General features: G+C 44.2%; 1 protein-coding gene across 2 annotated transcripts in view; it reads right to left on the reverse strand.

Moving 5' to 3' along the window:
• The window catches only part of LIN28B (lin-28 homolog B), a 507,166-nt gene that overhangs the window by 51,376 nt on the left and 441,144 nt on the right, over positions 1-14,646 (reverse strand). The window lies entirely within an intron of this gene.

A 14,646-nucleotide genomic window follows, 5' to 3' on the forward strand; every position in this document is an offset into this window, starting at 1 on the left:
CTCCTTCTTGAGGAAGTAGTTGAGGGGCAGCAGGTCTAGAATAGGACAAAGACCTCAGTCCTTCCTTTGCACCAGAAAGTAGCGGGAACAGCAACCGCAACCTACTTCTGGCATCAGGACCATCTCTATGACTCCCTTGGCTAAGAGAGCTGGAACTTCCTTGCAGAGCAGAAAAAGAGGATCCTTCATCAGCCTGTCTTGTAATGGACGTGCGCGGGGAGAGGGGGATTTGTGGGGGGGGAGGGGAGGGGGGTAGTTGGGGGAGTAGTCAGGAAGGGGAAGGAGTAGCTCTTTCAGACCAACTGCAAAACCCACCTGTCAGATTTATGGACTGCCAGTGGTATAGGTGATGACGGATCCTACCACCAACTGGGTGCCCATGATGGTAAAAGGGGAGATTATGAAGGTTTGGAGGCTGCTGCAGTGGGAGGGGTGGTGGACTGACTTGACATCTGGCTGACTGGTCCATGTGGCTTTTGGATACCTTGCCCTTGGCCATGCAGCTGCTGGGGAGCATGCGCTGGGTGGGCGGGAACCGACACTGTAGGTAGCCTCTTCCGTAGCCACAAAAGGGGCACAAAGTGGACTGGGCATGGTGCTCCGCAGAAGATAACCCCAAGAAACCGGGCCGTAGCCAGACTGCTCTTAAACCTCTCACGTGCCAAGTCTGCTGTGTCTCCAAAGAGAGGGTGCCATCAAAGGGTATGTCCATCAAATAAGATATAACATCCCCTGAAAAGCCAGCAGTGCATAGCCAGGCATGTCGCTTAAGAGCCACTGCCGACTAAACCACTAGCTAGCAAGTCGTTAGTGCCCAGATCGAATTGTGAACTTTGCTGCATCTCTCATGCGCTACTGCTTGGAAGAGCACAACCCGGACCTCCTCCAGGACTGTAGGCAGCACTCGTGCAACGGTATCCCACAGAGAATGGAAGTAGCGGCTCAAAAGGTATGGGGTGTTCACAGACCGCAATGCTAGACTTGCGGAAGAAAACATCTTCCCAAGTGTTTTCAGTCTCTTGAATTTCCCTATCTGGAGGAGTGGTAAGGAACACACTAAGGTTTACATGTGGGGTTGAGGCCTGGACTTCCAAACTCTCAGGGATGGGGCGTTGGGTGATGAAACTTGGGTCCCTCAGGGCGGGATGGTGGCAACAGGCGATTGCCCTGTTCAAAGGAGTCCCTGTTTTGGGTTTGGACAAGGTACCCAAAAGGACATCCAGTGAGGGCTTTGTTGAGCGGAAGGAGCGGTTCAGAGAGGGAGACTCCGGGCTGTAGCACCTCCATCAAGGCATTAGTCTTGAGCGCCACCAAGGATAGCTGAAGGTCAAGGACCTCAATAGCCCTCCGCAGCACCATCACATAAGATGCTCCCTCCTCTGTAGCCTGCAGGGGGAAAAAGAATGCCAACATCTGGGGAAGTATCCAAGCTACTGGCTTTACCCACTTCCTCACACCAGTCTATATCCTGTTCATAAGGCTGGATATCAGGGTCCAGTGACTCCTCCCATTCTTCCCTCAAGCCAAGCCCATGGGAAAAGGGCTCAGGATCCGATCTGGGAGGCAAATCTCCAGATGGTGCTGATACGGTGTTAAGTGACACCCCTCTGCCTCTGTATCAGATTCCCCAGAGGTTGCTGGAAGTATTGGCATTAGGGCCAGTGCCAGGGAAGGTCACTGTGGCATGACCTGCATCAGTACAGGTTCAGAAGTGGATCCTTGAGGCCCCTGAGGCACGCAGAAGGGGGTCGGCCTGCCCAGAATTGACAAACATGGTGTCATAAAGCTCCAAGTTGGGTGGAAGGTCACACTAGGGCTCCCGGAAATGTGGAGTCGGCCCAAGCGCAACTGCTGAGCTAGGCCTCAAATGCTGACTCTCCAGCGTCTCATCGGTCAACAGATGCATCGAAGTTGAACAACGCTTCGACTTCTTGTTTTTTTACTTATCCGAATGTCCATTTAGAATGGGGCAATGATTTAGGACTCAGAAGAAGTGCTCCCTCAAAGCCTTCGGGTTCATTGCATGGCAGTTGGAGCACGAGTTAGGTTGTGGTCATGCACAATGCACCACAGGCAAACAAGATGTGGGTCCATCACCGACATTGGCCAGTGACAGGTGCCGAAGCGCTTGACGCCAGCCATCATAGATAACATTCCTGCCACACCAGGAGACAAACCTCAAAAAAGACTTGATAAAATGTAATACAAAAGGCAGTCAAAAAAGACTGAAGGTGTAGCTCTTCCTGGATCAGTGCAGAAAGAAAATAACTGACGTCCGCACACCGGGGTGACGGTATATAGGAGCCACAGACATCACATCCATTGCGACAACACCGACGATGCATGCGGACCCGATAGATGCCACCTACCAGCATGCAGGGGGTACTGCTCACGAAAAACCTTCTGGATCCTGGGATAATGCTAAGGTTAGGAATCTGCAGCCAGAAGTCTTTATCAGATGCCTTTTGTTCTGCACCATGTACTGGATCTCCTGCATCGCTGTCTGTGGCACAGTGGCCACTGGAAAGAAGAAGTTGCAGCGTGGAGTGAGAAGTGTAATGCCTTCTCTCCCCTAATGCGCAACGGCAGGTGCACAGATGTGAGGTGTACTACAACAAGACACAGGGAACAGCACCCAAAAGAAATGTGCTGCCGCAGATACCCCCCCCCCTTAATATCGTAATGAAGGAAGACAAGACCTGCATTATCACAGTTTAGTGTGGGCTTTGCTGGATGGAAAGAGGCTGTTCCTCTTTGCATTAGAGGGTTCACGGGGAGTTGCCGGCTCCTGCCTATTGAACCTGCCGAACCCATTAACCCTTCCAATGAGAATGGAATAGTCCGTCTTATGCAGGTAAAAATTGAGCATCACAGGTTTGGAGTACAAAAAGGCTGAACTTGTAACAGTGAGGCGGACATAACCTGAAGGAAAAAAAAAATCTGTAAAACAATTTCACAAAGTAGATTGAAAATGTATAAATAAAAATTGACTCAACTTATATCACAATCAAGGTTTCAAAAATTGTGAAGGAAATATTTTTTCAGAGGTGGCTTCATACTTGGAGGACACAAGTATAAAGTAATGCTATAAATAGGAGAGTTGAATTAATATTAAATAACAGCAAGTGGAACGCAGACTTTATAACCATCCTAGTTATATTTGAATAGCATACAAAGTCGCAAACCACTACAAGCGAGGAAGATAGGCAAATGAGATGGACATTGGCTTCCGAACATACTTTTTGTGACAGAACGGAGGCCAACACTGAAAAAGAGACCCATGGGCAAATAAATAGAACATCAATTCAGATAATTGAGGAACCGGGAAAAATTTATTATCTTTGATTGTACATTTCTGACTACAGCAGCCATCATGTAATGTCATAAAATGCAGTGGCATTGCATTAAACGCAGCTAGGTAAAATAATGACATAATATAAAATGGCCCAAGTCAATTTTGTGCCACAAAGTGCACAGTGGCAACATATTTAAATAGAAAATATAATCATGCACATTGTGAGTTACTAATTTCCAGCCGCTAAGATTCACCTGAAACACAAAATGCGACTAATGAAGAGATAGTTGTTGGATCTGAGGCGCAGGTCACCTTTACCATCGCATACACAGCAATCTGCTTATTGTATCCTGAACCGCTCACTGGGAAGCCTTTCGTTAGTATCATGTGATTCAGGTGTCGTTATTCTCAATTGATCAGTTCAATTGCGGGTGGGGAGTGGGTTGGAGCAGTTGGTCACGTTGGTTATAATCAGCAATTTGTATCCACGTGATTCTTAGAGGCTGAAAATGAGTAACTCAGAATGCATATGATTATATATTCTATTTAAACGCGTTGCTACTGCGCACCCTGTGGCACTGTAAGAGGTTGCATGTTCGTACAATTTTCGTGTACAGAATTGTAAATGCAACCCACCAAAAAGATGTGCATACAAAGAGGTATCTGATATTATGCTCATGTAATGACTTACTTATGTTAATTGAAATGACTCCTTTATTGTGGTTTTAGCTGAGCCATTTATGCCAAGTAGATGGAATTGACTTGCGCCATTTTATGTCGATATTTAACATAGCTGCGTTTAATGTGATGACACTGCCTTTTGTGACATTACGTGATGGCCGCAGTTGTCTGCTGTAACACACGTACAGATTACTGTACAGGAATGTACGATCAGAAATAACGCGCACACTAAGGATGACGTACACCTTGCTTTTGTATTCTTTAATTGTTGTTAAATACGTACTTTTGGTATACAGGATATCATTTGTTTATAAAAATGTTTGCAGCCAGACCCTGCGCCCAGCCAACCCCACACTGCATATGACCTTTGCTCAAGCATGCCCTGGGGTCAATTATCATAAAAAAAAGTGGACAAGGAGGCCATGTTTCCCCTGTCCCCAAAACGCATTAGGCCGTGGGCATCCTATTCCCAAGGCAATACCAATAAAAAATAAAAAAGGCAAGGGAGCGGCATGGTCCCCTTCTTTAACATTCATAGGACCCTGGGACTTCATCTCCCAGGGCCAAAGCCAAATGAAAAGGGTACACCTGCCCCCTGGTCTTTTTTTTCTTCTTCAAAAAAAGGGAGAGGCTGCATGGGACGTCTTAGGGCCTGGGACCCCAACACTCGGGCCTTATGTTTTTTTTTTTTTTTCTTCAAATTTGGGTTTCCCCATATATATTTTTTTTAAGGGGAGAGTGGGCCTGCTTGGCCCCCCCTCCCCGGGCCTTTAAAAGACCCTGGGGACTCCATGCCCCAGGGCCACTACTCAATTTAAAGGGGAGGGGGGACTGTGCAACCCTTCCCGAGCTGTTTTCAGCTCCTGAGAGCCCATCCTTCAGGGCCCACGTTATTTCAAGGTTAGTGCCCTGCGTGGGAAGCCCCCAGGCCCCAGCCAGATCCCCGCATGCTCAAGGCATTTGCAATGTAGCTATTTATGCTGATACCTTCAAACAAGAGCAATCTCTTGATCTGGTTCCCTACTCGCATCAGTGCGGGCAGGGAAACAGATCATTTTTAAAGCTCTCACCAGCTGCAAGCTTACTTTGTGTTTGCTCCCGCGTAGAGAAAAAACAAGTTTCCCTGCCCATGCCATGTGGAGAGGGAAACTGCTGTGTCCTGGGAGGGTTGGGGGGCTCCCCAGGACACAGCAACTGATTCCGTCTAGCTGTTTTTGCTGTAGCCCTGCCTACGTAAGTCTATGGAAAATGCATGGGGATTTTGCGTTTTGGGACCCCCTTTTTAGGTTGAGCGTAAGCGTCCGACCTGGTGTATACTTGAGTATACTTATGCGGAGGGTTAAAGCGATTTCGTTTATTGGTTGCAGTGTCCTAAATTCTTGCTAGCTAGTGGCCATTTTTGCCTTTTTCTCATTCCTTTTTCTGTTTCAGAGCAGTGACTAACTACTGTATTGTTTCACTTTGGTTTCTGTATCTGTTACTGTGATGGACTATTTTTTTTACATTACTTTGGTGGTCCCCTTTCACTGTGCGTGTTTTAGGCTGGTAGCTGTCTGCATTTTATTGCAGCATTCTGTACCTCCCACCTCCTCCCATGTCGCGGACAATTGTTTTGGCTTTATTCCAGTGTTGTCCTCCTAAAATTAGTTTATTCTACTAAACAAACCCCACATGACCTCACATGGAATCGCAAAGAGTCTCTCTCTCCAGGGCCCCTCCCTGCTAGCAATCATGACACTGCACACAGGGAACTGCTTATCTCCCTTACTGGGGGCCATGAATTGTCTCAGGCTGCTCCGCTTACTTCATTAGAACTTTGTTGAAATGTGAGGCAAAAATGCTTTCAAGACTTTTCATTCTGTTAACATACAAACACTGTCCTTGGCCTGAAGGGTGAAATTCCCATTCTGTTCACATTTATGTGGCAAGAAAAATACAGTTAGGGATTTACAATGCTAACAGCTCTAACTCAAGCAACCGTGAGACCCAATTGCATTGCAAATGCTTGCTTTTCTCTGCCTCTGCTTGACTGATCACCCCATAACGTTACGTGCACAAACTAGGCAAAAGAGAGCACTTTTTGGGGAAAGTTTTGTGAAGATTTCTGAAACGGTGCTAAAGCTATTAGCAACACAATAAACACATTTCCTATGGAAACACCGACCAAACTACCACTGTTTAATATGTCAGTGAAGAAGTCTGTAAGATGTTAGCGGGTGAAGGGGGTGTGGGCGGGGGGGGACGACGACATACAGTTAAAATGTAGAGATACTGCAGCTGTTTAAACCACTGAGATAGAAAATTGCAAGTTCTGTCAATCACGTCTGGACAGGCGTGTCTCCTCCACTAGGGCAGAGGAGCATCACCCAGCACCCCCTCTCCAACCCTCTGCCAGCAGCGGCAAACCTTTTACAAAAAAATTATAATAAACTAAGTTTATTATAGTTTTTTAATAAAAGGGGTGGGGCCAAGGACTGACGAGCACTGAGGGGGGCCAAATACACATGCGCAGTAGGCTCTCTCCAGCCCGGCACTGTGTTGCCGTGCTGGAAAGAGCAGGCACAGGCTCCCAGTCTGCCTCGACGCGCGCAGCCAATCCTAACACTGCTCTGAGCAGCGTCAGGATTGGCCGCAGGGCAGGCTGGGAGCCTGTGCCTGCGGCAGAGGAGCGGCACAGTAGTGACAGCAGCGGCGGCGACGACGATATAGGTACTTTTTTTTTTTTTTTTTAATTCATCACCCACCCCTTTACCCCTATTAAGCACTGCGAGCCGCTCCTGGTCTGGATTAGTCAAAAATGTGATTGCTGGATGAATGGTGTATTTTATCTGCCGTCTTACACTCTTGAATTCGCTAAAACATGTTCATATCATGATGTGAAAACACACCCAAAATTATCACACAGAAAACAAAACTCTGATGACCATTTCTAGACTAATGGACGGAACAGACTTGTATTCAGAGGAATGGATTCAGATTGCTGAAATTTCAGTTCAGTCCGGAGGTCGTTCCATAGTTTGGGTACCAGATATGCGAATGATATGGCACCACATCTTGCTCTTTCAATTGCTGGGATTGACAGGAGTCCATAGGATTGAGAATGTAGTGTACGATTGTGAACATAGGGGGGCAATAAGATTTCTGATTGTTAGGGTGCCTTTCTTATGGACAATCTTCTGGGCTATACATAAGGCTTTAAACTTGACCCTTTTATGTATCAGCAGCTAATGCAAGGCTGCTAATGCCGGGCCTGCCAATTGAAATTTGGGGATTTTGAACAGGGTTGTTGCTGCAGCAGTTTGGATTACCTGTAGCCTCTTGATAACATATTTTGGACTACCAATGAGCAAAGAGCTGCCATAATCTATTCTTGAGCAGATCAGGCTCTGAAACACCACTCGTCTAGTAGGTGGCAGAAGCCATTGGAGACATTTCCCGAATGTTCTGAAACAAAAGTCTGCCACTTTACAAGCCTGGGATTCCATATTCAGTCTCATCAATCCAGAAGCCAAGGCTTTTCAGGGTACCAGTAGGTATAGGGCGATGTGCCAGCTATCTGGCCAATTAACTTCCATCCATCTCAATGGATCGTTCCCTACAATCAGGACCTCCAGCTTGCTTCCGTTCAGTTTTAGGCAGCTTGTTGCCATCCAGTCCATGACTCTCAGACACTGACCAAGCTGCAGCTCCGTCGAGTTCTGAACGGGATTGTCAGCATAAGACACAAGGACCAGACTAAATGAGGGGTCAATCTCTGCTAAGGGTAGAACATAAATATTAAAGAGCGCGGGACTAAGGGATGATCTCTGGGACACCCCGCAAGTACGAGGAAAAACCTCAGTAATAAAAATTTCCTCGCACACCTGGAAGCTCCTATCCTTCAAAAAGGCTTTCAACCATTTTGCTGCACATGCTCCAATTCCTATTTCACTCATCCTTTGTATGAGTGTAGGATGAGACTGTCAAATGCCACACTGAGTTCCAGCATGATCAGTGAGGCCATTCCACCTTTGTTCAGAATCCTCCTTAGTTCTACCGCAGCAGCTAATTGGGCAGTTTCAGTGCTTCTACCCTATCTAAACCCTGTTTGCGTGGGGTCGAAACTGTAATGGGTTTCTAGGATGTCAGACAGGTACCTATTAACATGTTTTTCCAAGGTTTTGCTTGCCCTGGGAAAATGGTGATCGGTCTATAATTTTCCATCAATAATGGATTCCCTGTAGTTTTCTTTAAGAGATTTTTCTTTTGCCTGTATCCACGCTTTACGAATTGTCACACTTTTCAAAAAAATTCAAGACCTCCAATAACGGGCACATTAAAGTGCTTCTGCCTTTTAACACCACAGCTGAGAGACCCGGATCTAGGGGTGGTCATGACTTGAAAGATTTCAGAATTGTCTCCATAGAGTCAAGGTCAAGTGCCAGGAAAGAATTTAGGGAACTATCACTTTCTCTTTGCATTATCTCTTCACTGGTTAACAAAAAAAAAAAAAGCATCGGCAAAGCAAATAGTTGTAGCATTTGTCAAGGTTTTCACAAAATATTATTGGGGAAGCTGCTAGGCTCATCTAAAATAAAATGGCTATACACATTTTTGGTGTCACAGAGCTTACACTCGTACAGTAGTCGCACGCTGTTAAGGGAACTACTCTGGGTGTAGATGTGCCCCTTGTGAAATGACAAAATGCCATGACTCTGAAATTAGCCAATGTTACTAGTGGGCTGAGTGAGTAGAAGAAAAATAGCAATGCTATAGTAAAAGGCAAATAAATTAGAAGGGCTTGTTGAAAGGCCCTGCACGTATATTATTTCATGCACACAACCAAAGAACATGTGTTGGGGAGGGGGTGGGGGAGGAGCAGGGGTGGTGGCAACCAGCATTTTAAACCATAAACTTTTCTGAAAAAGGCTTTATTTATTTTATATTTTTTTTAGCATTTCTTGTTTTTAATTTTTTGAAGAAAACAAAACAAAAATCCAACTTGTAAAATGCGGAAGAAATTGTAAAAAAAAAATTCTTTTTTTGCACATCTTCTGGTGGAGAAGCTGTTGATTTTTGCATGCTCTTCCACAGTAATGTCTGCACGAAATGACCTTGTGGCACACCAAGCAATGCAGGTCCACAGTTGCAAAGCAGGGATCAGTCTGTCCTACCACGTCCAGCAGGACAGTTTCAGGCAACCTCTCTCCAAGAAGGATTTTGCACCTCATTGCTTAATACCATTTACTCAACACTTCAGCATTCCTCTTTCTCGGCACTGAACTGCTGTTCATACTAGGCATTAAGGTGCTTGAACATAGGTGTTGCAAAGCTATTATTTACCTCTGCTACCTCCGTTCAGCTTTGTCTGGCACAAAGTGCATGTCACATACATAGAAGACAACTTTTGTTCACCAGTTGAAATGGTGGAAAATTTCCAGTCCACACATCTTTCAGTTCTTAATTTAACTTCTCTGCATAGTCCTCTAGATTTCTCCTCTACTGTAATTCCTGCCCAGAAGCTATTGCACAGTAATAATAGGTTTTGGATTCCCCTATTCCCCAAATGAACAGCACAGCAAACAGCTCAGTCTCCTTGTTGGAAAGCTCTCCTATGGGAAATGGATTTGGTGTGTGCTACAGGTGTGACAACTTGCACTTAGGTAATCCTTACTCTCAAACCGTATATCTCAAATACAACTCTTAAAACATTATGAGGTTTGTGGTACTCTGGAAGAAAGTCTCTCTTCGGCAGCCACCTGAGAGCCAAGGAACCAGATTTGTAGTGTCTTAGTAATGTTTCTATAGGAAGGGCTGTAAAGTGACCACAAATACTGAAACAGAGGAACAAAACAGCACCATCTGGTTGCTTATGTGTTGAACAAGCCTATGGGGAAAAAAAAGGAGACCGACCTTTGGATAACACTATTTTCACTTTCTCGTCAGAATCTGAGAAAGGGAAGCTTCTGGTGTGCCCAACCAATCTGGACAGCAAACTGACCAGTCACTAATCAACAGGATTAAATCAAGGGCAGTCATCTGCTGAGGAGTATCAAAAACATATTGGATCCTAAGGGGTAACAAGGGTGGAAGAGCAGAGTCCCTCATTGCCAAACTTTTCACACAGCCCATCGAGAAGAAAGTAAATGTATTAAAGGTAGCATGCAATTTAGCTAACAAGCATGGACAAAACTCGGATGTGATCTTTTAGCACAAGTTGAATGATCAAACACCTACGAGTCGAGCACCTGAAATGGTACTTCTGAGCTAAAATGGAAATGCAGTGTCAACATGGAAGGCAGAAGTAATCCGTTCTACTTAAGTACTTTAAGCTGTGGACGAGGAAGAAGACCCAAGACTGCAGATGTTCTTCACATACTGCAATAAATGTTAAACAAAGCTCTGGAGAAATGAACAAAACTGTAATTTCCTGTGCAATGAACCAGCACCTATAATTTAGTAGCACTAAAAGCATTTTACCAAAGTTGTTCAAAATAATTTTTTTTTTTTTTTTTACAAAAAGTGTACAAAGAAAAAAGCAGAACTTAATAAAGGAAAAAAGGAATAAAAAAGGGGGATATACAATAAGAACCTTAAAAAACAGATTGTGGGGCTGCCCAGCTGTGGTGACTGCGAGATAGTAGGAGGTCAGGCCCTGTGCCCAGACCTCACTGTGGACAGCCAAAGGCTGTACATAGTGAAGATGGCTGCCCATGGTGGGGCGAGGGTAGGGTGTACCTTCTGGATAGGCCATGCGGACAACACCTGTTATTCTCATCCATGCACAGCAAGGTTGGCTGCCTGCAGTGGGGGTTGTTCACTTGCACTGGGATAGGTGGAGGACCTGGCCACAGGCCCGGTCTTGCAAACAGCCTCAGCTGCACACTGCTGAAAAGAAAGAAAAAGAAACCAACAAACAACTATAATCAGTTTTGTCAGTTGCAATGTCACAAGTGGTCACCAATGATTGCAAACAGACCACAAGGTGGGTGGGGCTGCAAGTTATGATTTGTGCCTCAAACCATAATTGGCACATTTCTGTGTTCTTTTTGTTTGAGTCAAACTTACATTATATATATATATATATATACATATATATATATATATATATTGAAAATGTCACTTACCCAGTGTACATCGTTTGTGGCATGTAGTGCTGCAGATTCACATGCTGTGCATATTGCGCCATCTAGTGTTGGGCTCGGAGTGTTACCAGTTGTTTTTCTTTAAAGAAGCTTTTTCGAGTCACGAGATCGAGTGATATTGGTGATATTGCGCATGGGCATGGAGTCCTTTGTTAGATTGTTTTCCCGCAGGAGGGTGAAGTAAGGAGTGAAGAATTGTATATGTACAGACATGTAGTAAGAAGAGAAGATGTCCATGCAATGTACATACATATTTACATAAGAAAATACTACAACGGCTACAGGCTTCCGGGGAGGAGGGAGGGTGCATGTGAATCTGCAGCACTACATGCCACAAACAGATGTACACTGCGTAATTTACATTTTCCGTTCAAAGGAATGTATAGCTGCAAATACTCATGCTGTGCATAGACTAAAAAGCAGTCAGAAATAGTGTTTTAAGCACTGTTTGACCAAAATTTGCTTGCTGGTGAGATAGCACATCCACACAGTAGTGTTTAGTAAATGTGTGTGGTGTGGACCATGTGGCTGCTTTACATATGTTTCCCAAAAATGCCATTGAAGCTCCTTTCTTTCTAGTAGAATGTGCTTTAGGAGTTACTAATAGTTGCCTTTTAGCTTTAAGACAGCAAGTTTGAATACACTTTACTATCCATCTGGCCAATCCTTGTTTGGAAATAGGATTCCCTTTATGAGGTTGTTGAAAAGCCACAGAAAGTTGTCTAGATTTCCAAAAATCTTTTTTTTCTGTCTATATAATACATGAGAGCTCTTTTGAGATCAAGTGTGTGGAGAGCTCTTTCAGCAACTGAATCTGGCTGTGGAAAGAAAACTGGCAATTCCTCTGACTTATTGATGTGAAATGGTGAAACAACTTTAGGTAGAAATTTGGGTTTGTCCTAAGTACTATTTTGTGTTTGTGAATTTGGAAAAAGGGTTCTTCTAAAGTGAATGCTTGAATTTCACTTACTCTCCTTAAGGAAGTAATTGCTACCAGGAAAGCAACTTTACATGAGAGAAATTGAAAAGTGCAAGAATGGATGGGCTCAAATGCTGGAGCAATAAGCCTTGTGAGCACAATGTTAAGAATCCAGGCAGGAGCTGGTGGCGCTCTAGGTGGAATAACTCTTTTAAGGCCTTCCATGAAAGATTTAATGACATGAATTCTAAACAGAGACATATGCGGTCTGTTTTGGAGGTAGGCTGATATTGCTGTTAAATGGATTTTAATAGTTAAATCTGCAATATTTGCTTTTTGTAAGTAAATCAAACAACATACAATATCCTGTACTGATGCTTTAAGTGGATCAATGTTTTTGGGTTGACAGTAATACACAAAACGTTTCCATTTAGCTGCATAGCACTGCCTGGTTGTAGGTTTACGTGCTTCTTTTAGAATGTCCATACATTCCGATGGAAGCTGTAGGTAGCTAAATGCTATGATTTCAGGAGCCAAATCGCCAGGGTGAGCAGACTGTGACTGGGAGGTCTAATTTGACCTTTGTTTTGAGTCAATAGGTCTGGTTTGTTAGGAAGTCTGTGATGTGGTACTACAGATAGATCCAATAGTGTTGTGTACCAGTGTTGACGTGCCCACGTGGGAGCTATGAGTATCATAGTGAGGGAAGTGTGACAGATCTTGTTGACTAGAAACAGAATTAGTGGGAGAGAAGAGAAAAGCAATAGCAAATATCCCTGACCAATTGATCCATCGAGCATTGCCCTTGGATCGAGGGTGTAGTAGGTACTTGGATGCAAAGTTTGGGCATTTTGCATTTTCGCTTGTTGTGAAAACGTCTGTTTGGTGTTCCCCACATATAAAAATATTGTTAAATTACTTGGGAGTGAATCTCCCATTCGTGTATTCGTTGCTGTGTCCTGCTTAAGAGGTCTGCTAGGTGGTTGTGTAACCCTGGGATAAACTCTGCTAATAGGTGAATGTGATTGTGAATTGCCCACTTCCAAATTGTTTGTGCTAGAAGGGACAACTGAGATGAATGTGCGCCCCCACCCCGTTTCTGAAGATAATACATTGTTGTCATGTTGTCTGTCCTTATTAACACTATTTTGCTTGTAATCTGTCATTGGAATGCTAAGAGCACTGCCAGCAATTCCAAGTGGTTTATGTGTTAAGTCTGCTGAACTGAATCCCATTCGCCCTATATCCTAAGATTGCGGAGATGAGCTCCCCAACCTGTCATTGATGCATCTCTGGTGATTATGGTCTGTGGCAGAGGGACCTGAAATGGCCACCCCTTTGATAAGATGGTGTGATTCCACCATTGCAGAGATTTCTAAGTCTGGCGGTCCAGCAACACTAGATTGTTAAGTTGACCCTGTGTCTGATACCATTGGTGTGAGAGACACTGTTGCAGAGGTCTCATGTTTAGACGTGCACTGGGTACTACTGCTACGCATGATGCCATCATTCCCAAGAGCTTCATGATAAATCTTACTGTGTATGTTTGATTGTATTGGAGTTGCGATATGAGACTGTAACGCTTGAATTCTTGTGAGTTTGGGTACGCTGATGTATAATTCCGCTGGCTGGAGATTAGATTTTTGGTAATTGATTGTGAACACTAGACTGTGTAAGGTTTCAATTGTGTATTGTGTGTGCTGTTCAGAGGTTTAAATGGTGCTGGCTTTTAGGAGACACTCGTCCAGATAGGCAAAGACATGTATATGTTGCCTTCTGAGGTATACTGCAACCACTGCAACACATTTGGTGAATACCCTTGGTGGTGGTGTTACTCAAAAAGGTAGCACTTTGAACTGGTAATGTTTGCCTGCTATCACAAATCTTAGGTATTTGCGATGTGCTGGATTGTATGGGAATGTGGAATTAAGCATCTTTTAGGTCTAAAAGTAATCCTGTTTTTGTAACAGGGGAATGACATTCTGAAGAGTAACCATTTGGAAATGCTCTGAAAGGATGTACTGATTGAGAGGTCAGATCTAGAACAGGTCTGATTGTACCATCTTTTTTTGGTATAAGGAAGTATAGAAACTATACTCCTTTCCATTGTTGAGCTATAGGTACCACTTCTATTGCTCCTTTGAGTAGAATTGATTGTACTTCTTGTTTTAATACAATGAGATGCTCTTGATTTAATTTGCGTGAACGAGGTAGAAGGTTTGGAGTGTAAGTGAGTTCTAGGCAGTGACCATGTTGGATAATTGACAGAACCCACTGATCTGTAGTAATGTTGTGCCACTGTAGATAGTAATTTAGCAGTCTTTCTCCCATAAGAGATGTGTTCTCAGTGGGGATGGTGAGCCAGTCACTGTTTGTTAGATTGTGAGGAACCTCTGGATGCAGAGGTTTTTCCTCTACCTCTACTGGTAGATCTTCTATAGGAGCCTCTAAATGATCCTGTAGTGTAGAATTGTTTTTGATGGGTGGATGGTGTTTCCACAGTCGAAGGTTTGAAAACCCCTCTAAATTGTGGTCTACAAAAATTCCCCCTGGTGGGTGTGGTATACAAAGCCCCCATGGCCTTAGCTGTCTCTGAATCTTTTTTGAGTTTGTCTATGACTATGTCC

The sequence above is a fragment of the Pleurodeles waltl genome, chromosome 5 (assembly GCF_031143425.1).
Source record: "Pleurodeles waltl isolate 20211129_DDA chromosome 5, aPleWal1.hap1.20221129, whole genome shotgun sequence".
NCBI classification, from domain to species: domain Eukaryota; kingdom Metazoa; phylum Chordata; class Amphibia; order Caudata; family Salamandridae; genus Pleurodeles; species Pleurodeles waltl.